Source organism: Canis lupus, chromosome 20, assembly GCF_003254725.2.
Source record: "Canis lupus dingo isolate Sandy chromosome 20, ASM325472v2, whole genome shotgun sequence".
In the NCBI taxonomy this organism is placed as follows: Eukaryota; Metazoa; Chordata; class Mammalia; order Carnivora; family Canidae; genus Canis; species Canis lupus.
In genome coordinates, this window is record NC_064262.1 from 2,698,545 (window position 1) to 2,723,069 (window position 24,525).

Below are 24,525 nucleotides of genomic sequence, written 5' to 3' on the forward strand. Positions count from 1 at the left end.
AGGAAAGGGGCATCAGGTCTCCAACAAACTCTCAAATGGTTCAGAAAATCCACATATGTATATGTCCATGGTAATACAGAACGATGGATAAAGCAAAAGGGGCAAGATGTAAACAATTGGTAAATCTAGGTAAAGAGTATATGGGAAATTATATTAAAGATAAGAGTTCTCCAATATGAAAAAAAATCTCTTCTATAAAAATAGCCCCCTAACCTCTCCCTCCCAGCACAGCCTCTCCCCACTTATGAAATATCCTGGTCCATGCCTCTGGTTCTTATCTGTCTGCTCCACTTAGAATCAAACCATCAAAGACCATATATTTCCACAGATATATATCCTCAAGCACACACTTTAGGTGTTCATTTAATTGTATATGTTTAAGATAAAAGGGAATTCATTAGTTCACAGAACTGAAAATTCCAGGTTGGAATGCTTCAGGTGGCTTCAATCAGAACACAGATGACATTCTTACTCCCACACAGTCTCCTCTTGCTTCCATGGTAGGTCCCTTTTCAGACAGGCTCTAGCCTCCTGGCTGCGAAATGGCTGCAGCATGTCCAAACGCAGTGAGGAGATTTCTTTCCATGTTCTCATTGGCCTTAATTCCGGTCACATGCTCATCCCTGAAGGGGGCCTCTGTGGCCAAGAGGACACAATGGCCAGACTCACTAAGCCTGAGTCAGGAGCCCACCTGCAGCAACTCACTGGGGGCCTGGCAGTGATCCTAGAAGAAGATCAGGATATGGTTTCAGAAGGATGGGAATGGATGCTGGGTGGCAAGAATTACAGAAGCCCATTCAGCTCACATCTTGACTATCCAACATCCATAAGCTTCCTTCACTCCGTGCTTGTTCCTGAGGGAAGCATAGTAGGCAGAATTATGGACCCTGAAGATGCCCACCCTAATCTCTGGAAACTGAATTTGTCTCTCACATAGCTAATGGAGCTTTGCTGATATAGGTAGAATTACTAACCCATTGACCCTGAAGTACGGAAATGATCCTAGATTGTCCTGGTGTGCTCAATGTAATCACGTGAGCCCTTCAAAACAGAGAGCGTTCCCCAGCAGGTTGCCGAAGAAGAAAGCAGAAGAGGAAGTTAGAATGGGATAGGCAAGGGGAAGAGAGATGCAAAGCATGAGGAGGGTTTGAAGCATGATCACAAAGAAACATTGGCAAAGAAATGGGGAGATCCCATCTTACAACTAATAACTGAATTCTGACAACAACCTCAGCAAGCAAGTGGCTCTCCCTCCAGAGCCTCATGAAAAGAGTCCAGCCTGCTGACACCTTGATCAGCTGTGGGAGACCCTAAGCAAAAAGCCCAGTGGAGGCACGCTCTGCCTTGACCTTTGACCCATGGAAACTGAGATACTGAAGGGAAGCCATTTTAAGCCTCTTAGTTTGCGGTAAATTGTTATAGCAGCAATGGAAAGGTATATTGGAGGGAACACACTGCCTCTTCCCGTCACACATCCAGCCCTAGGACCAGAATTCCAGTGACCCTGGGTTGAGATCTTTTTATTAAAAAAATATTTTATTTATTTATTCATAAGAGACAGAGAGAGAGAGAGAGAGAGGCAGAGACACAGGCAGTGGGAGAAGCTGGCTCCCTGCGGGGAGACTCAATCCCGGGTCTCCAGGATCACACCCTGAGCCAAAGGCAGATGCTCAACCGCTGAGCCACCCAGGCGTCCCATCCGGGTTGAGATCTTAACTCCCCCATCACCCCCATGTGACTTGTGCAGAAAAGAAAGGAGAAGTATGATATCAACTCTTGCGTGGGAAAGGGGAGAGTACATGATTAGCCACCGCAGTGGGCACTAGCTCATAGCACAACTCAGAATACTGGAAAATGTTAGACACGGAATTGCCATATGACCCAGCAATGCAACTCCAAGTTATGTACCCAAGGCACTTGGAAACTTGGGGACAAGGAGACTTGTCTCCACACTGACATTTGTGCATCAACGTTCAAGGCAGCATTATTTTTATTTATGGTGGCCGAAAAATAGAAATAATCCAAATGCCAGTCAACTGGTGAACAGATAAACAAACTAGTCTGCCCCTACAGTAGAATATTATTTGGCTATAAAAAGAATGAAATGCTGATTCATACTACAACATGGAAAAGCAGAACAACAGCAAATGGGTATACCAGGGTTTTTAGTATATTCATATATATTCAGAGTTATGCAGCCACAATTACAATCTAAGTTGAGAAGATATTAATACACCCCCCCCCCCCCGCCCAAAAAACCCTGTACCCATTAGCAGTCACTCTACATCTCTCCTTCCTCCCAGCCCTGGCAACCACTAATCTACTTTCTGTCTCTATTATGAAATTTTCATATAAAGGCATCCATACACTCTGTGGTCTTTTGTGACTGGTGTCTATCACTTGCTATAACGTTGGCAAGGTCATTCATATGTCAGGAACTCTTTGCAGCCTCTTAGGCAGGCTGTTCAGTTGCCCCAGTTCTGCTCTCTGAGTGGTGATTCCTGCCCCTCCTTCTCTGTGTCTGTGTCTGAGGTGGGCATTGGGGCTCTCATCTCTTTAGTAGCTAGTTCCTAATAGTGCAGATTCCAGACATTAGAGATTGCTTAGATTCAGTCATAATATCACAGAGTCTTGTGTTGTTTGTTTGTTTTTGCCAGATTTAGAGTTTTTCTGGTAGTGCAAACCCATCAAAAAAGTATTAGGTTCTCCTCCCCCCCTTTATTTCTTCACAAAAACATATTGTGGAGGATATCAGGCACACAAAAGATTAAGCAGAAAAATATAAAAAATGTACCCAATACCCAGATCAAGCATTAAAATATCACCAGTAGGGCAGCCTGGGTGGCTCAGTGGTTTAGTGCCTGCCTTCAGTCCAGGGCCTGATCCTAGAGACCCAGGATCAAGTCCCACGTCAGCCTCCCTGCATGGAGCCTGCTTCTCTCTCTGCCTGTGTCTCTGTCTCTATCTCTCTTTGTGTCTCTAATGAATAAATAAATAAAATCTTTATAAAAAATAAAATAAAATAAAATATCACCAGTATAATTGAAACACAGGAATTCACTACATGAAGAAAAAACACAGCTTTTTTTGTAACTTTGTGGTAGGGTGAGATTCTCTAAGCATTGCACAGAGAGCAGAAAATAAAGAAAAGGATTGATTCACTGGACTACATAAAAAGTTCCAACTTCTGTATAGTGAAAGATACTATACACAAACTTAAAGGACAAACAATAGACTGAGAAAGGGTATTTGCAATCCTTATAATGAAGCAACAGTCAATATCTATAATATGCAAAGTGTTCCTAAAAATCGATAAGGAAAAGACAAACAACGCAATAGAAAAATAGGCAATTTGCACAAGAAGAAATATAATGGTCAATAAACATATGAAAGGAAAGCATGCCTTCATTTATAGTCAAATAAATGATAATTAAAAACAACAATGAGGTACCATTGTTCATTTAGCAGATGGGCCACACACAAAAAATTATACAAGTAACAAGAGTGATAACATCCATTGATAGTGAGCCTATCAGAAAGCAAGCACCCTCCTCTATTATTGGTGAGAATATAAATTGATGCAACTTTTAGCAAGAGCAATTAGCAAGGATCTACCTAAATTTAAACTGTGCTTACCCAGTCACACACTTAGTGATATGTCATGCAGAAATAGTAGCACATGACAAAATAAATATACAAACATTGTTAGCAAAAGTCCTGATGTGCTGATAGGGAATATTGTCCATTGTTTATTTCAAGTGGAGAAAAACAAGTTATAGAATAATAGATGTATTATAATTCCATTACTATTTTTTAAAACCTTATATGATAATGTGTGCATGTATTCCTTAGGGTTGTCTATGAGCAGCATCATTTAAATTATAACAACAGATATATATCTTTCATAATCCAAAAAACAATAAGGACTTCCAACAATCTAATAAAGAATATGTAATAAGTATGTGATTTAAAAATAATAAAAGGGTACTTATTTCATTTTTTTGGTAGATGGTGCCTTTTGTGTCCTATTTAAGAAATCTTTGCCTAATCCAGTGTCACAAAGTTTTTTTCCTATGGTTTCTTCTAGACTTTTAAGAGTTTTTAGCTCTTACATTTAGATTTATGATCTCTTTGAGTTAATTTTTCAGTACAGCAAAGTTCTCTTTTCCCATAAAGATATTCAATTATTTAAGCTCTAAAACTATATTACTATATGTTTAAAAAGCAGCATTTTTCCCCATTGAATTACTTTGGTATCTTTGTAAAAAAAAAATCAATTGACCATATAAGTGTAGATCTATTTTGGGACTCTTTTTCATTGATCATTTCATTGGTTTATCCTAATATCAGTATCACACTATCTTGATTGCTATAGCTTTATAGGAAGTCTTGGAATAAGATTGTGTGAACCTTCTGACCCTGTTCTTCTATTTCAAGATTATTTTGGTTCTTTTAGGTTTTTTGCATTTCTACATAATTTTGTAATTGGGTTGTAAGTTTACCTCTCTCTTTTTTTAAGATTTATTTATTTATTTATTTGTGAGAGAGAACTTGCTTGAGCATGTGCAAGTTGGGAGACGGGCAGAGGGAGAGAATCTACAAGCAGACTCCTGACTGAGCATAGAGCCCAATGTGGAGCTCCAGCTCAGGACCCTGAGATCATGACCTGAGCTGAAATCAAGAGTCAGATGCTTAACCAACTGAGCCACCCAGGCACCCTCAATTTATCTCTTAAAAAAGCCAGGATTTTTATTGGAATTGTCATGAATGTATAGATCATTTTGAGGATAATTGTTACCTTAATAATATGGGATCTTTTGACTCATGAATATGATATAGAACTCCATTCGGCTAGATCTGTTCTAACTTCCCTGTGTAAGATTTTGTAGTTTTGAGTGGACACATCTTACACATCTTTTACTAAATTGATTCCTACATATTTTATCTTTAATGATATCATAAATTATTTTTTAAATTCCACTTTCCACTTTCTCATTGATATAGAAATATGTGGAGAGGTGCCAGGGTGGCTGGTTCAGTTAAACGTCTATCTCTTGATCTCGGCTCAGGTCTTCAATTCAGAGTTGTGAGTTCAAGCCCCACATTAGACTCCACACTGGGCATGGAAACTACTTTAAAAAAAGAAAAGAAAAAGAAAAACGTGGATTTTTGTATGTTGATTTTTATCCTGAAAATTTGCTTTTATTCATTGTTAGTTCTAGTAGCTTTTTAAAAAATTATTATTCCTGAAGCCTGTGGGTAGCTCAGTCAGTTAAGCATCTGCCTCAGCCCAGGTCCTGATCCGAGGTTCCTGAGATGGAACTCCACATGGGGCTCCCTGCTCAGCGGAGAGTTTGCCTTTCTCCCTCTCTCAAATAAATAAATAAAATAATAAATAAATAACAAAATAATAAGAATAAAAATTGTTCCCTAGCGTCTTCTGTGTACACAATCGTGCTTTTGCACGTAAAGACAATTTCACATCTTTCTTTCCTGTGTGCCATTTATTCCTTTTCCTTATCTATTATACTGGCAAGGACCTTCAGTATAACTGTTGACTTAAATTTGTGATAGCAGACATCTGTATTTTCCTAATCTTAAAACTGAGTGTTTCATGTTTGAGTATGATGTTAACTAAGGATTTTCATGATGTCCTTCATCAGGCTGAAGAAGTTCCCTTCTGTTCCTAGTTTGCTGAGAATTTTTGTTGTAAATCAGTGTTAAATTTTGTCAAATGCTTTATTTGTATCTTTCAACAGAATCATATGGTTTCCCCCTCTTATTCTATTAATATAGAGGGTTACATGAGTTGATTTTATGAATCTGAAAATCACCTCTGCATTCCTGGGGTAAACCCCACACGGTAATGATATATTATCTTTTTTATATGTTGCTATATTTAATTTGTTTAAGTTTTGTTAAAAACTTCTGCATCTATGTTCATGAGGGATTTTGGTCCATACTTCTCTTTCCTTGAGATATTTTGTCTGCTTTGGGCATAAGGGTAATACTTGCCTCAGAAAATTAGTTGAGAAGTGTTCCTCCATCTTCTATTTTCTGAAGTAGCTTGTACAGGATTTACATTATTTTTTTCCTAAATATTTCCCTTTAGGAAGGTTTTTTTTAAGTTTTTTTTAAAATATTTTATTTATTTATTTGAGACAGAGCAAAAGCAAGAGTGATTACAGAGGGAGAAGGAGAAGTAGACTTTCTGCTGAGCGGAGAGCCTGATGCAGGGCTCAATCCCAGGACCCTGAGATCATGACCTGAGCCAAAGGTGACAGACACTTAACCTACTGAGCCACCGAGACACCCAGTAATTTGTGTCTTTCAAAGAAATAGTGCATTTCATCTAGGTTGTCAAATTTACTAGCACAAACTTATTCATAATATTTCTTTATACTCCTTTAAATACCTATCAGTATCTGTAATGATGTCTCTTTTTTCATTCTGATATTGGTTATTTGTATTTTTTCTCTTGATCAAGGTAATCATAGGCTTACCAATTTTATTGATCATTTCAAAGAACCAGATTTTGGTTTTCATTGATTATTGTGTTTCTATTTCCTGTCTCATTGATTTCTGCTCTTTTTTGCTTCCTTTTTTCAACATTTTGGGCTTAATTTATTCTTCTTTTCCTAATTTCTTAAGATTGAAATTTAAATCAAGCCCCAGACTAGAAAAAGATATATATGATTAGAATTTGTATCCAGAATTCATTTCTTAAAGACAACTCCTGTGACTCAATGATAAGACTAATTATCTGATTATTTTTAAATGGACAATTTGAACAGCCACTTCAGAAAATGGTCAACAAGGACATGACAAGATGCTCAATATCACTTGTCTTCAAGGAAATGCAAATTAAAGGCACTTTACAATATAAAAATATTTTTGTATAAACATAAAAATTTTGTAAAATACGGACTCCTGGGTGACTCAGCGGTTGAGCTTCTGCCTTTGGCTCGGGATGTAATCCCGCAGTCCCGGGATCAAGTCCCACATTGGGATCCCTGCATGGAGACTGCTTCTCCCTCTGCCTATGTCTCTCCCTTCTCTCTCTGTATCTCTTATGAATAAATAAATAAAATATTTTTAAATTTTTTTGTAAAATATAAAAATATTTAGTGGGTGAAAATATACCCAGTAGAGGGAAAAATAAAATAAGACAAAAAAGAGATTGAGAGGACTCATAAGGGACTCTTTACTATAGGAAACAAACTGAGGGTTGCTGGAAGGGGAGATGGGTAGGGGGATGAGGTAACTGTGGGATACGTACTAAGGAGGGCACTTGATGTAACGAGCACTGGGTGTTACATGCAACTGATGAACCACTAAATCCTACCTCTGAAACTAATAATACAGTATATGTTAATTAAATTTAATTTAAGTAAAAAACTAAAAAAAATACCCACTAAAATGGCTAAAGTTAAAAAGACTGACAATACCAAGCGTTAAAGATGAAACAGAGCAACTAGACTTCTCACACATTGCTGATGGGGATGCAAAATGGTTTGGTCACTTTGGGAAACAGTACAGTAATATTTCATAAAGCTAACCATACACTTAACCATGTTACTCAGCAATCCTACTAGGTATATACACAAGAAAAATAAAAATGTATGTCCACATAAAGACTTTCACATAGGGGCGTCTGGGTGGTTCAGTGGTTGAGCATCTGCCTTTGGCTCAGGGCGTGATCACAGGATCCTGGGATGAGCCCCATATCGGGTTCCCCGCAGGGAGCCTGCTTCTCCCTCTGCCTGTGTCTCTACCTCTCTCTGTGTGTCTCTTATTAATAAATAAATAAAATCTTAAAAAAAAATTTCATGTAAATATTCATAATCCATAATAATCCCAAACTAGAAACAACCCATATGTTCATTATCTGGGGAATAGATAAACAAATTGTGGTTATCCATACTATGGAATATCAGCAATAAAAAGAATGAAACATTAATTTATACAATGACATAAATTAATTTAAAAACGTGCTAGTATGCAGTGATAGAGAGCAGATCAGTGGTTTCTTGAGTTGGAAAAGGGAACTACTGCAAAGGAACACAAGGATAATGTTTAGACTGATGGAATTGTTCTAGATCTTGATTATGGTGGATGCAACATAACTATTCAATTACCAAAATTCATCAAACAGTACATCTAAAATGAAAGAAATTTATTGTTTGTAAATATACCTCAATGAAGTTATTTTTTAGACTTAAAAATTTTGGGGATCCCTGGGTGGCTCAGCAGTTTAGCACCTGCCTTCAGCCCAGGGTGTGATCCTGGAGACCTGGGATCGGGTCCCACATCGGGTTCCCCACGTGGAGCCTGCTTTTCCTTTTGCCTCTCTCTCTCTGTGTCTGTCATAATAAATAAATAAAATCTTTTAAAAAAATAATAAACTTAAAATATTTAATCCTAATAAAAAAGGAGTTTTCCTTCTTGTTCTTCTTGTTCTTGTTTGTTTGTTTAATCTTTTTAGTTCACCTTAAGGTGAAGTAAGTTTTTCTCACTTTCTCCTGGGAGAAAAGTTGGTCAACCAGAGAATCTAAATATATGCTTTTGTCCTTCAATTGTTGAATGGATAAACACACTGGTATAAGCATATGATGGATTATTACTCAGCAAGAGTGGTAGGGAGAATAATGGTCCCACACAGATGTCCACATCCTAATCCCCAGAACCTGTGAATGTGTTACCTTACATGGCAAAATGGGCTTCACAGCTGTGATTAAGGATTTTGAGATGGGAGGATTATCCTCGATTATCTGGATGTGTCCATGTGTAATCATGAGAGGAAGGTAGGAGGGGTCAGTCAGAGGAGAAAGCTGTTGATGCTGGAAGCAGTGACTGGAATGAAGATAGAGGAAGAGGTTATGAGCCAAGGAATATAGGTAACTATTAGAAGAAAAGTCCAAGAAATGGATTCTCCCCTCATAGCTTCCAGAAATAACCAGCCTGCCAACACCTTGATTTTAGGACTTATGAACTCTAGGACTATAAGATAATAAATTTGTGTTGTTTTAAGTCACTGTGTCAATTTGTTACAGAAGCAGTAGGAAACAAATACACAATAAAAGGAATAAACCGATACACACAACAACATAGATGAATTTCAGTTATGCTAGATGAAAGAAGCTAGACTGTTGATGGAGATGTGGAGAAATAGGAACCCTGAGGAGGTTGCCTGGCTGGCTCAGTGGAGCATGCAACTTTTGTTCTCAGACTGTGAGTTGGGGCCCCATGTTGGATATAGAGATTATTAAAAATAAAATCTATAAAATAATAAATAGGAACCTTCATACACTGTTGGTGGAAATGCAAATTGGTGCAGCCACTGTGAAAAACAGTATGGAGGTTCCTCAAAAAATTAAAAACAGAATCAGCATACAACCTGGTAAATCCACTGCTGGGTATTTATCCAAAGAAGACAAAACACTAATTCAAAAAGATATGTGCACTCCTATGTTTATAGCAGCATTATTCATAACAGCCAAGATATGGAAGCAGCCCAAGCACCCATCGGTCAATAAATGGACAAAGAAGATGAGGTATATATACCACACACACACACACACACACACACACACACACCAGAATATTACTCAGCCATAATAATGAAATCTTGCCATTTGCAACAATGTGGATGGACCTACAGGGTATTATGTTACATGATATCAGTTAGTCAGAGAAAGACAATGCCATATGATTTCACTCATATGTGGAATTTAAGAAAGAAAACAATTGAACAAAAGGAACAAAAATAAGGAGAGAGAGAGAGAGAGAGAGAGAGAAACAAAGAAACAGACTTAACTAGAGAACAAACTAATGGTTACCAGAGTGGGGGTGGGTGGAGGGATGGGTGAAATAGGAATGGGGATTAAGGAATGCCCTTGTGATGAGCACTGGGTGTTGTATGTAAGGGTGGAATCACTATATTGTACACCTGAAACTAATACTACTCTGTATGTTAGCTAACTGGAATTTAAATAAAAAATAAGAAGAAAGCTAGACTCAAAGGTCATATACGGTGTGACTCCATTTATATGACATTCTGGCAAAACTACAGGGACAGAGACAAGATTAGTAGACCCCAGCCCAGATCAGCAGAATGACCCAGTTACCCCTCCCAACTTGTGAGCAATAATAAATGGTTGCCACTTGAGGTTATTAAATCTTGGAGTGGTTTCTTACCCAGGAGAAGCTAACGGACTGGGGGTGGAGGGAGCCTAGGATGAGATCAGGGGCTTACTACTGACACCAATCTTATCCCAGGATCGCAGGAGCAGAGAAACAAGGCTCGGGGTAGGGCCTGGGGACCAGTCTGCTTCTCCTTCCCTTAACGGAAGCTGAGAGAGCTCACCCTACCAGAGTCCCTGGCCTCTGCATCCTTGGACAGCACCCTATCTCTGATATACCTGTGGCTCCTGGCCAGTCCTACTTCCTGAGAGCCTGCCTTTCCCACCATAGACCTCCTCCTGGACCTCAGGCTTCCCTTGCACCTAGGGCACCTGCTGGTCCCAGAGGTGGCATGGGCCCGGGCCAGGTGACTGTGTATTACTTCTTGCCAGCACACAGCTCTGTACAGGGCAGCACCAGAAGCCACATGTCTCTCAGAAGCCACTATGGCTAGGGGAGCTGCCTCTACCTGTCTACCCTCCAGGAGGGCAACCTCCCATGAAGCAGAGTTAGCAGGCTTCTGATGGGCCACAGAACTGAGAAGCAGGCAGCTCTGGGGAAGCCCTCAGGTGTCGGGGGCACAATGTGCTCTTCATTCAGAATTTAGGAGCTGACATTCATTGACTGCTTACTATTCCAGGTATCTTATCTCTGTTATCTCATTTCATTGCTACAATATTCTACAAGTCAGATACTATTTTATGCAAACTTTACAGATGGGGAAATTGTGGCACAGACAGGTTAAGAAACCTATCTGACAATATCACACAACTCTTAAGAGTGCAGCCAGAACGTGAGCCTAGAGAGTCTTGCTGCACAGCTGGTGCTCCCAACCATGGTGCCACCTGCCCCAGCCCCCACATCTTAAATCTGACTTACTTCCAACTCCAGCACAGGCATCATTCCCATATAACAAGATAGAGGAAGGCAGCCAGGGCCAAGGTTAACTCCATGACCAGTGGCTAAGAGGAGCAAGCACAACAGTGTTGAGGATAGACCCCAGAGCCAACATCCTTTGGTTCAAGTCTGCTATTTATGTATTTTGACACCTTAGCCAAGACGTTTCACTAACCTGTGCCTCAGTTTCCCCATCTGTGATGATTTTATGTATCAACTTGGCAAAGCTATAGTCTTGGTTTTCAATCAAATGCAAATCTAGGTGTTACCTTCGGGGTATTTCATAGATGAGATTAAAGTAGTCCATAACTGGTTCTTCTAAGTGAAGGAGGTTATCGTCAATAATTGGGGTGGGCCTGATTCAATCTGTTGAGAAATCTTGAGAGCAGAATAAAGGCTTTCTTTGTAGAAGCCTTCCACCTTGTGTCTCGCAGCTGCTGTTTCAGTCTGTCCTTCCTGAACACTTGCCCTAAGGATTTGGGGCTTGCCCAACCAGCCCCAACATCACATAAGCCAGTCCCTTGCAATAAATCTCTTACTGAAGATCTCTCACTGGTTCCTCCCTGACTGAACCCTGGCTCATAGACCATAGATACTACCTACCTTCTTCATGGGACAGTGGTGAAGAGTAAATGAGTTGATATAAAGTGTCTAAAATTAGGCCTTATATAAAGTGAGCTCTAGGAAACCATACATACTACAAAGAGGCTACAAAGCATACATTTTATGATGACCTTTGATGCCCAGGTCAGACCTTGCCCGATACTGCTAATTACCGAGGGGCAAGGGGCTCGTGCCTGTTAGCACCCATCAGCCCCTATCCTACCACATAAACTGAGCTGATGAGCATCCAACCGTACAGGGCTCCTTGGCTGCCCAGTGACCCTGTAGCTGAGACAGTGAGGGAACCAGGGTCTCACTGTCTTTCAGATATACTGCTCCCTGTGCTCACCTGAGCTACATGGGCTGTTTATAGACCTCCCACTGTGCATCCTATCTAAGCTCAGATGTCACTGCTTCAGCCAGACTTGTCTTGCCACCCTTCCTAAAATAACAGCCCCCAGTCAGCAACATCTAGCAAACTGTCTTTAACCTATCAATATGAAAAATTTGAAACACACACAAGAGTAGAGAGATAAGATAAGATGACTCTAGGCCACAGTAGACAGAATAACGCCCCCACCCCATCTCCAAGATGTCCATATCCTAATTCCAGACCCCAGGGAATATGTTACTTAGCAAAAGAGACTATACAGATGTGATTAAGGTTAAGGACCTTGAGGTGGGAGTTTATCTTGGTTTACCCAGATGGGCCCAATCTAATCACATAAATCCTTAAAAGCAGAGAGCCTTGCTTGTCTGGCTATAGTTAGAGAAAGAGATGTAACAGTAGGGTTGGAGATGCAATATTGCTGGCTTTGAAGACAGAGCAAGGGGCCACGAGCCCAGGAGTGCAGGCAGCCTCTAGAAGCTGGAAAAGACAAGGAAATGATTCTTTTTTTTTTTTTAAGATTTTATTTATTTATTCATGAGAGACACAGAGAGAGAGGCAGAGACAAAGGCAGAGGGAGAAGCAGGCTCCATGCAGGGAGCCCGATGTGGGACTCAATCCCGGGTCTCCAGGATCAGGCCCCGGGCCAAAGGCAGGCGCTAAACCACTGAGCCACCCAGGGATCCCAAGGAAATGATTCTGTGCTAGAGCCAGAAAGAGAACAACCCTGCTGATGCTGTGTTTTAGTTCAATGAGACCTGTGTCAGATTCCTAACCTACAAAACTATGAGATAATAAGTATGTGGTGTTTTAAGTCCCTGGATTTGTGGCAATTTGTTACAGCAAAAATAGAAAAGTAATTTCCCCTCTGTACCCTTCCCCAAGTCTCAATGATGATCAACAAACAGCCATCCTGAACACTCCACCTCACCCACCTCACATACTCTCTCCCCTGGGCTATTTTGTTTTCTTTTGTCTTTAAGATTTTATTTATGTGTTTGACAGTGAGAGAGAGAGAGAGAGAGAGAGAGAGAGAAGAGAGAACACAAACAGGGGAAGCAGCAGGCAGAGGGAGAGGGAGAAGCAGGCTCCCCACTAAGCAAGGAGCCCAACCACACGGCCAGGACCTGGGATCACAACTCGAGCCAAAGGTGACACTTAACCAACTGAGCCACCCAGGTGTCCCTCCCCTGGGTTATTTGTTTGTTTGTTTTAAATATTTTATTTATTTATTCATGAGAGACACACAGAGAGAGAGGCAGAGACACAGGCAGAGGGAGAAGCAGGCTCCACGCAGGGAGCCCAATGTGGGACTTGACCCCAGTCTCCAGGATCACGCCCTAGGCCAAAGGCAGCACTAAACTGCTGAGCCACTGGGGCTGCCCTCCCCTGGGTTATTTGAAGCAAATCCCAGACATCACATCATCTTATTATCTGGAAAAACTTCAATATGTATTTAGGAAAGATAAGGGCTTTTAAAAACATCACCACAATAAAGTTATCACACTTTAAAAAATCAACAGCAATTACTTAGTAATATGAAATATCTAGGCTCAGGTGTCCCTGATTGTCTCATAATTCTTATTTTACTGTTTGTTTGAATAAGGATCCAGATAAGGTCTGTATATTGCAGTGGATTGATACATTTTTCAGATTTCTTTTAACCTGTGATGCTCCTCTTTTGTTCCTTGTAATTTACTTCTTGCATTTTGCTAATTTGAATCCCTGTTGGTGTCTTTTACCATGCTCCTCTCTCTATTTTCTGTTAGAGCCTGATGAGATTCAGCTTTGATTTTGGGGGCAAAATTCTTTCATAGATGGTGATGTCTACTTTCTTCAGGGACACATAACATCTAGATGTCTCTCCTTTTGTGATGTTGGTAGCCACTAAGGATAGCTGCCCAGATCTTTTACTTCATTACTGTGTACACACTGATGGTCTTCTAATTCTATCATTCTTTCATCATTCATGAGCTGACATACTTCTATCAAGGCACGCTTCCATTCATCAACCATTGGATGGCCCTGAGGGGCACTTTGTATAGGAAAGATAGATCAAATGCTTACTTCTTTCCCTGTTTTAAAACCCAGTTTTCAAAAAAAAAAATAAAAATAAAAATAAAAACCAGTTTTCAAACTAATGAGTTGGTTCCCTAGTGTTCTCCAGTGGTGTTGGGTGAGGTGGTTGTTGTTAAGTATTAAATATATGTTTGATATAAGTTGATTCTGAGCCTAGAACTAAACTGCCATATAGTTGGTACGTTGGTACTAAAAAAAAAAAAAAAGGGTTTCCTGATTCATGGGACTCACACCAAGCCCACCAGGAAGAGGAGAGCTAAGAGGGGGTGAGAGCACCATGGGAAGCCCTGGCAGGGAAGGAGATTCCCATCAACAGAGACTATCCAGCCACCAATACCCCTCAGTACATCTCTGGCACTGAACTGGCAAGGGAAGATAAGCATCCCACACACCAATTTACCTGATGCACCCAGTCATTTATTCATCTGTGGTGTAAGGGAGAAAACCCAAAGTCTTCAGTCAGAGAAACCAGGCACTGAGCCCTGCTCTGACACAAGCCTCTCCAAAACTCAGTTTTCTCACCTATGGAAGGAGAATAAGAGTTCCGGCTTTGTGGGGTTGTTATGGCAATCAATTAATGATTTCCATGCCACTCAGACTGAGCATCTTCTGGGTACAGATGATTGAGTATAGCCTCTACAGCCTGAAGAACTCCCACCCTTGTTGGAAGGCACGTCCCAGAGGCACAGGGAAGGTCAGTGAATGAAAGCAGGCATATGGCATGCAAATGACTCCAGACACAGACTAGCTCTTTACCCAGACGATTTCCCTTTCCTTCTGCACACTGGCTAGACTCTATTTTCCAGCCTCCCTTCTAGTCATATGGGCCATGTGCTTGAATTCTGGGCAGAAGTGATGTCAGCAGTTTCCAGGCCAGCTCTAGAAAAGCCTCAGGCCCCATTCCTCTACTCTCTCTGCCCAGCTGGATGTTGGTCAGCTGGGACAAATTTGGAAACTCCCTGTCCAAGAGGGCTGAACTTCTGTCAGCCTGGACCCCAAATAGCAGCACAGAGCTGAGCCTCCACCTTCACCACACCCCAAGCCACTGAATGGAAGTCATAAACTATTTTTTGACATTTATCTTTCGTTTATATGAAAGGCATTTAGATTCCTAGTTAATTTTTTTTAAGATTCATTCATTCATTCATTCATTCATTCATTCATTCATTCATGAGAGACACACAGAGAGAAAGAGAGGCAGAGACATAGGCAGAGGGAAAAGCAGGCTCCATGCAGGGAGCCCGACATGGGATCACGCCCTGGGCCAAAGGCAGGCGCTAAACTGTTGAGCCACCCAGGGATCCCCCAGATTCCTAATTTAAATCCAAACTGTGTATCTTTGTAATTCCCACAAGTCTGATTCAATAGTGGCAAGGTCAGACATTTAGGAGAAAACCATCATATGAGTAGAGAAAATCTCACACATATCTTTTCTCAGGATGAATTTTCCATCAGTAATAATAAGTGCCAAAGAAGGAAGGCGAAGAGGTATTATTTGGAGCATTGAAGATGGGACTTCTTATCTTGGATGTTAGTAATCTAATGGTATTACTATTACAGTGGTCACTAGGGTGCAAAGGGCTCCTGCTAGTAGAAGAAATTTGCAGATACAATATGAAAGCGGAAGATCAGAAGAGGAAAACAGGACAGATGCTATATCAAAACCAAAAGAGGTGGATGGGGGGAATGGGTGAAATAGGTGATGGAAATTAAGGAGTAGACTTATAAACTTCTATCACATTAAGCTCCTAAGATCTGTAAGAGAAGTTAGTGTGACCTGCGCCAATCAGAGATTGATAGGGAAGGGGGATATTAATTGGCATGTGTTCAGAGAAGGAAGTGCTCTCTAAGTTCAGAGGCAAGCTCAGGGATATGGGCCCACTCTGGACCTCAAAGGATGAGTCAGAGGAGAGAAGGTGCTGAGAGCAGGGCAGGAGGACCACAATAAACAAAGGAGCAGGTTTGGGTTATGGACTGGCAGGAGGAGAATCAGGGAGAAAAGAGTATAGACCTGAGGTTGGAAAAGTAAATTTATTCTGGACTTTCTCATGGGACACTGAGGAGCCACTGACAGTAATTGAGTGAGGGAGCTACATGATCAGATTTGAACTTTGGAAGGACTGCTTCCCCATAAAATTGAAACTAACCAGTGGTGTGCCAGGGCGGGCTCATACCAACTCACAAGATTGATAGTTAAATGTATTGGAAATCTGTGAGCCAATAGTTAAGCACACCACTATTAAAAATTAAATTACATAAACTTATGATTAATTTATATTAAGAATAGAATTTTTAAAATACTCGATTTATCACTTCCTGTTTTATTACCTTTTATTATTATGTATATGTCTTGAGATTGTGTATATTATGTCTTTGTGGTGGAAATGCCATACAGTGATGCATAGCTCTTCCCAACTCTGCACTTGGCAACATCATGTCACTTGAAATCAGCTGTGGAAATTGGCAAGCACTACTAATAGGGGTTTTTATTTTATTACACATTTTCTACCACACCCCTGCATATGACTCAGAAATTTTACTTTTTGGTACCTGTCATAGCTCTGTGTTTAGTAACTGTGTGACCTTGGACATGTTCTCTCTCTCTCTCTCTCTCTTTCTCTCTCCCTCCCTCTCTCTCTCTTTTTATTTATGACAGAGAGAGAGCGAGCGCGCATGGCGCGTGGCGGAAAGGGAGAGGCCAGAGAGAGAGGGAGAAGCAGACTCCCCACTGAGAAGGAAGCCTGATGTGGGGCTTGATCCCAGGACCCCAGTATCATGACCTGAGCCCAAGGCAGATGCTAACCAACTGAGCCCCCCAGGGGCCCTTGCACATGTTTTTAACCTCTCTGGACTCAGTTTCTTCCTCTATAAAATGCAAATGACCTCTACGTGGAGTAGATGTTGTGATGTGCTGCTTAGGTCTCCTTCAAGACCAAAGCACTAAAAAAAAAAAAAAAAAAAAGACCAAGGCACTTCCACAGAAGCTGGGAGTATCCCTTCTGGGGTGGGGGATTCCCTTTGCTGAAGGGAGCTCCCTGACTAAGGATGTCTAGAGTGTTGGGAGAGGAGCTGGGGTCTGGTGCTGGTGGTGGTTGCACAGAGAGGAAAGTGGAGTCCAGGAGGAGGGTGCCAGCACTACCAGAAATGCAAGTTCAGTCCACAGAGGAGGTGAATTCAGTTTTGGATGTTGCAGTGGATGATTTTAGGGCTCTGCCTCAGACCCCCTTTCCTGAGCCAGTTCACCCAGCTGTTGTGAGCCTTGCCTGCTAAGACTCACTGCTGCCCCTTCTCTGCAGCATCACAGAATAACTCTTATCTGATGACATCCCTCTCTGTGAGGCAGCCCAATACAGATGACAACCTGACACAGGTACTAAAGGCCAGTGCCTTGACTCAAAGGAGGGACTAGCTTTGTGGTGCCATTTATGCCCCAGACTCCTCATGGTATCAGACTGAAGTCCTATTTTACCTGGGAGCGCCCTCTTACTCACCTCTTTTCCCCACCTGGCCCTGCTCTCCTCTTCGCTTCCAGGGTTCTTCCGAGAGCATTCCCTCAATCAGCCACAGACACCCAAATCCCTGTCTCAGGCTCTGCTTCTAGGAAACCTGATCTGAGACAGAGGTCTAGGGTCTGTGTTATAGACTTGGAGGGAGGGTTCCTGAGGCTATTGGACACACAGGAGCTCAGGAGAGAAGTCCATGCTGGGAAAAGTGAGTAGGAAGCAACCTGCCTCCTCATACTTCATTCCTCCATGACATGCCAAGAGAGGACATATCTAAATGTGAAGTAGTTACAAAATCATGGGGCTGGCATTTCTCTCCTTTTATGGGTGAAGAAGCCAAAGACCCAGGGACACCTCTGAAAGGGTAGAGAAGAGAAATGCCCTGCTGTCTTTCCCAGGACGGTGTCCCTCAGAAGAGGCCAATCTGCCAGCAAGAAAAGAAAGAGAAGGACAAAAGAAAGAGAAAGAAAGAAAGAAAAGAAAGAAAGAAAGAAAGAAAGAAAGAAAGAAAGAAAGAAAGAAAGAAAGAAAAATAATTTTCTGAAAATTTTACCAAATATAGCAATTTATCTACTTGCTCTAAGAACACTTTTAAGGAGTGTGTTCCTCTTGCAACTATACTTGTCTTATGATAATGGAAATATGGCCTTTAGTGAGTTGATCCTTATGCAAATTGGCTGCTCAAAAGAGCCATCCTTAACGGATGGATTTGGGAGAAGTGACCCAGAGGTGCTCTGTTCACACTCAGAGGAAAGCTGAAGGCCAGTACTGCCCATCAAAGAACGGGCCCTGTTCCCAGCCTTGGTAAGCCCGTTTCTGCAGGCAGATTGTTGAAGCCTTAAATCCAACTCCCAGAACTCAACTCAGGGTTCCATGGAGCATTTCTCCCCTGGAAAGGACCCTGATTGGGAATATAGAGGCTAATTCAGGGACTCACAGACTCTAGCTGGAAGTGCCCTAGAGCATCCTTAAGAACAACCCTTCAGAAAGTCAGAGAGTCCTTCACTGACACCTCTACCACGTGGTCTTCTAGACGCTGCTTGCCTGTCTCCTACCACGTGGTCTTCTAGAAGCTGCTTGCCTGTCTCCCTTGATGACAGGTTCCCTCCTTCTGAGAAGTCTCTTCAGAGCTCTAAGGAAGGTCTTCCTCACATAATGTTGAACCCAGTTTTCTTGAAATTCTTCCTACAGCTTCTGAGACCACAGCCCCAGCAAGAAAACCCTGTAGATTTTGGAAACAGAGATGTGAAAGGCCCAAAAGGTGGAATCTTAAACCAGAAGTAAGGAAAACTGAAAACTCACTCAATTGAAACCACAAAATCCTCAAAGCTCATTAAGGGGCAACACTGGCTATATCCAGAATTGGGGTAAGAGGATGAAAAACATAAAGTCTATACTCAGCCAAACTATCTACCAGGTATGAGGTAAATAAACACATTTTCAGACATGAAAGTTTTTTTTTAAATTGTCTTCTACGTAACCCTTTTCAGAAATTTTTGGAGGATGTGTTTTACCATAATGAAGGAGGAAACCAAGAGAGATGAGGGCGCAGAGATGACTCCTTGGTTAGCACAGAGGAAACAAAAGAATCAACAAGGATGAGAAAAATGAAGAGAAGGGATCCCTGGGTGGCGCAGCGGTTTAGCGCCTGCCTTTGGCCCAGGGCGCGATCCTGGAGACCGGGGATCGAATCCCACGTCAGGCTCCCGGTGCATGGAGCCTGCTTCTCCCTCTGCCTGTGTCTCTGCCTCTCTCTCTCTCTCACTGTGTGCCTATCATAAATAAAATAAAATAAAAATAAAAAAAAAATAAAACTAGCCTTCCTGAAAACACTCTTTAAAAAAAAAAAAAAAAAGAAAGAAAAGAAAAGAAAAATGAAGAGAATCCCCAGGCCCCAGACATGTACCAAGTCAGGGGAGAAGGAGCTATCCAGATTGGAGCAAGCCTAAGGGCTTCAGGGGATGTGTTACCAAGAAGTAAACTGAAAGAATGTGTGATGCATTAAACATCTTAATAAGGCAGCTAGACTATCTGCTGAGAGTCTGAAGTTAGTAGTAAATGTACATCGAAAACCAAACAAAGAGAACAGAAACCAAGACAGACCAACTCCAGGGGAAAAAAAGAAAATTGTAGAAGAAAGAAAATCATTTATTTCAAGCATCATTATTTCAATCATTTATTTCAAAGCATCATTTATTTCAAGCAGTGTTTACATACTCATTATAATGATCTAACCAAAGTTATGGTCTAACTGCAGGGAAAGATTGGGAGAAAATGGGGTGGGTGGAGCACTGGGGACAAGAGGGCATTAAATCTTCATCTTACATGACAATTTAAAGCTGATATTCAAGTAGCAGAGCAAGTATAGGATTTAGAGATATGGAGGTAAATATTACAAGAGTAAGTCAGGAGCTTGGGTGGCTCAGTTGGTTAGGCGTCTGACTCTTGGTTTGGGCTCAGGTCATGATCTCAGGTTTGTGAGTTTGGCCCCCTGCCCAGCAGGGAGTCTAGTTCTCCCTCTCCCTCTGCTGCCTCTCCTGATCATGTGCACTCTCACTCTGTCTCTCTCTCAAATAAATAAAAAAAAATTTTTAAGAGTAAGTCAGGACATTTGAAAGAGACAACTTGGAAAGAGAATGCAATTTCTCCTAAAAAGTCGTGCAGAATTATTTGACTCTTTGAATCAGTATATGTAAAGCTTGGTTAAAATTTTCAATGTTAAAGAAAGAAAAAAGGAAGATGTATGGACATTTTTGATAGCTATTTGGCAACATCTAGGAGAGCTGAAATTTAAATGCCTTTCTTTTTTTTAAGATTTTATTTATTTATTCATGAGAGACACACACACACACAGAGAAAGAGAAAGAGAGAGAGAGAGAGGCAGAGACACAGGCAGAGGGAGAAGCAGACTCCCTGCAAGGAGCCTGATGCGGGACTCAATCCCAGGACCCTAGGATCACTACCGAGCCAAAAGCAGATGCTCAACCACTGAACCACCCAGGTGTCCCTCAAATACCTACTTCTTGCTGAGTTGTGAAGATTGAAGTAGAAACTTTGCCTTTCATAGTGCCTGGAACACATTAAGCCCTCACTACATGATGGGATTGGGACACCAAGGACTGCTTCCTATTCCCCACCCCAGCATCACCTGTCACTTCCTTCTCTACCCTTCAGCTTGCATCCATCAGATGACTTGCAGCTCCTTGGTTGTGCTGTGGTGGGCACTGTTGGTTGCCTACTGTATTCGTTTCCTCTTGCTGCTATAACAAATGGCCACAAACTTAGCGGCTTAAAACAACACAAATGTCATTCTCCTACAGTTGTGGAGGTCAGAAGTCTGAAATGAGCTTCACTGGTCTAAAGTCAAGGCATTAGCAGTGCAGTTCCTTCTGAAGGCTATGAGGGGAAAATCTGTCTCCCTGAAGTTCTCTAAGTGGCTTCTTAAGAGGTGCCTGTATTCCTTGTATTGTATTCCTGTATTCCCCTTTGTCCCATCTTTAGAGCATGTCACTTCAATATCTGCCTCCTTGCTATGCTACTTCTCCTCTGACTCTGACTCCTCCTGTATCTCTCTTATAAGTACTGTTGTGATTACCTCAGGCCCACTGGGATAATCCAGGATAATCTCCCTAACTTCATCACATCTGCAAAGTCTCTTTCACTATATATAGAAACCAAAATTTACAGTTCTGGAAATGAGGATGTGGACATAATTAGAGGTCATTATTCAGCCTATTGCAGTTTCTTGGCCCTCAAAGATTCACGTGCATCCCACACAGAAGGTACATTCACCTCATCCCAAGGTCCCTAAACCCATTAAATCCACTATCAACCCCAAAATCTCACCTAAGTCTCATCAGCTCTAAAGTTCCAAATTTCATCCTTTAAGCTAACCTTCGTGGTTCCTGGAAATTAGGATGTAGATATATTTATGAGGTCGTTATTCTGCCTACCATACCTATGAACCATCATTCTTCTCTTTCTGTTCTTGTAATCAAATCCCAAATTTGCCTATGTATTGGGAAGCCACGTACTTGAGAGGGACTGGTTCTCTCTCTAGCACCAGGGGTCTAGCCTAGATTAATCCTCTAATAATTCTGTTCTGTGGCAGAGACAGCTCATTGTTCCTTAATATTCATTTCCTTCTTCTTCCTGTAGTAACTGTCCAGAATAAAGCCTAAATTACTCAGCCTCCTTTGCACCTGGAGGTGGACATTTGACTTAGTTGAACCAATGAGAAATGAGCAAAATCACATCTGAACTTCTGAGTCATGCCCTTAAGGGAAAGTGGAATGCCTCCAGTACCTCCTGCCTTTCTAGTTGGTTAAACAAAGACATGCTGGGAGAAGTTGGCATAGCCATCTTAGATCACAAGATGAAAGCCACAATTTAAAGATGGAGGAGGCATAAGATAGAAAGAACCTGGGTCTCTATTAATTGTGGACATAGAAATCAGCCTAGGACTACCTACTTGGACTTTACCTTGAGAGAAAAATAAACATCTCTTTTGTTTAAGCCACTGTTATTTTTGGATGTTTGTTACAGCCACTAAGCTTGAGTCCTATGTTGACTAGGCATGATCATATGCCATAATTGTGGCCAACCAGACACGCCAGGTGGTCTTCTGGACTGCTTCTAGAAAATGTTTTCCTCTGTCCAAAGGTGCACAAGGAAGGAACCCTCTCTCCATCTGGCTTTTGGACATTGCTGTGTAAAGCTATGAATCCTGTGGCTGATTCAGTCATCTGCTGACCTTGAAGAGCCAATCCTAGGAATGAAAACTACGTTGCCAAGGCTGGCAAAGGGGAAAGAGGGGCAGTCCAGGGGTATTGGATGCTGTCCCTGAGCCTTTGTATAAACCTACTCAAGAATGCCTACTTCCAGACTCCCTGTTACATGAGATAATGATGGTCTAATGTGTAGGCCACCTATAGCCAGTTTTTCTGGTGCTTCCAGCCAAAGAAATTCTATTTGGAGACATTCCTCAGTAGCTCATGGAGCCTCAACCAAATCATCCCAGGCTCCATGCTGGAGGAAGCCTCAAGATTTTGCACTCTTCCTGCCTTGGTGAAAAGATCTAGGATCTCCAGTCTCTATCAGATCCCTCTCTGGCCAGGCCTACCAAGGGCTGTGAAATCTCCACTCCTCCCAACGTCAGGATTTATCTGGTATCTATCAGTCCATTAAGCTGTATGAGAGCTATTAAATTTCCTGAGTCTTTCTTCCCTTATCTGCAGAATAAGTTGCCCCTCTTGCAAGATATTTGTGTGAATTAAATTAGATAATGGATTATTTTTAAAGTTTGTCATATGTCACTTTATCCTACTAGAAACTGAGTTCTTCTGCATAAATGAATGACAATATTGATATAATCCCCAGAACCTATGACAAGGTCTAACACCAAGCAGATACTCAGAAAATATTTACAGATGAACTTTAGATATGACCAGTCAGGCCACAGCAGTTCTCTAGAGGCACAATAATTGGTTCAGAGTTGGCTGAAGCCAAGCCAACTGGGCCAAGCAAAGTGAATCCCAAGACTTTTGCTTAGGCAGCTGGAAATTAGATTCACTTCCCACTCAATTCTTCAACTGTGGAGGGTGTTAGCTACACCAGACTGCTGTAGCTAATTTGCCACACAAAAGGAAAGACTGTCTGAGTGTGGAATCTCATAGAGAAATCAGACAGTTTTGATGTTTTGATGACATAATTTAAGACCCTGAATCAAACCATACCTGAAGACCACTCTTAGGTTTTCCAGTTACATGAAGCAATATCTCCTTTTCTTTTTTTTAAAGATGGTTTGGGATTCCCAACTGCTATGATGAAAAACAGAATGCCACTTGGTAAATAGATCAGCCCAAATATACGTATGAAATCACTTCTGCTGAATGATTTAGTACAACTGCTGCTGGCTAGTACTGATTTTGTCCTGCCTGAGTATAGATAGATGGTTGCTTTTGCTGTGGAAATTAAAAGGCAATTAGATGGGGGCCCCAGGGTGGCTCAGTCGGGTAAGCGTCTGAATCTTGACCTCAGCTCAGGTCTTGATCTCAGTCATGATTTTAAGACCCACCTTGGGCTCAATGCCTATTGTGAAGCCTACTTAAAAAGTCGGGGGAGGGGGGGCGGCAATCGGATGGCTTCCTTGCTCCAAAAATGTTCTAGAGATTCTACAAAATAAAGTAACTCACAAGTGACTATATCCAACTCAAGTTCAATATTCATTTTACTCATTTGAGCAACTCCCCCTAGAAAGTTAATTGGGCACAGATATGTCTCCAAATCTTTTATTTAGTGGCCAATTGCTTTCTTTTGCCAACCAGAGGATGCCTTTTTTGGTTTAAGGCAGTGCCAAGACTGCCCAAACAAGGGTGGCCAGAAAGAGTTGGCTGGAATACACTAGCACCAAAGAACAGAGAAACCACTAGTTTGAATAGCACATATCTGAATAGTTTGGTCTCCACCCTTGAGTATAACAGGATTCCTCTGTGGTTCCACATACTCTCCCAGGTTGGGTCTTAAGGTTCTAAGAGGTTTATTGGTGAGCTCTGAAAATCAGCATCTTGTGAGGGAACAAGGGAAGCAGGATGGGACAGAGAAGATAGACTGTGGCACAGTCACTACAAAGACTCAGCCAAACTCGTGGGGAGCTCTGGGGCTGAAATGGCCTTCAATTGTCCCAAGTTGGAGCAAGGGAGCTGAGCCTTTAGACTCCTGCCCTGACCAGTCATCAGACACAGACTCCTCAAGAAGGGGGTCTGGGATTGGTAGAGATAGCTCTCTTTAACTGTGAATGGTTACTAGACAGGGACTCAGCAGAGAGCCATTATCAGCCAGGTCTCCGAGCAGCTGGGGAGTAATTTGGGGATC

General features: G+C 41.7%; 1 long non-coding RNA gene across 1 annotated transcript in view; it reads right to left on the reverse strand.

Moving 5' to 3' along the window:
• Nucleotides 1-259: 259 nt before the first annotated feature.
• LOC118351573 (uncharacterized) overlaps nt 260-24,525 on the reverse strand; it is a 41,589-nt gene continuing 17,323 nt past the window's right edge. The window contains exon 3 of the long non-coding RNA XR_004807203.1: nt 260-724. This is a non-coding gene — a long non-coding RNA (uncharacterized LOC118351573). The remainder of the gene's footprint in view (nt 725-24,525) is intronic.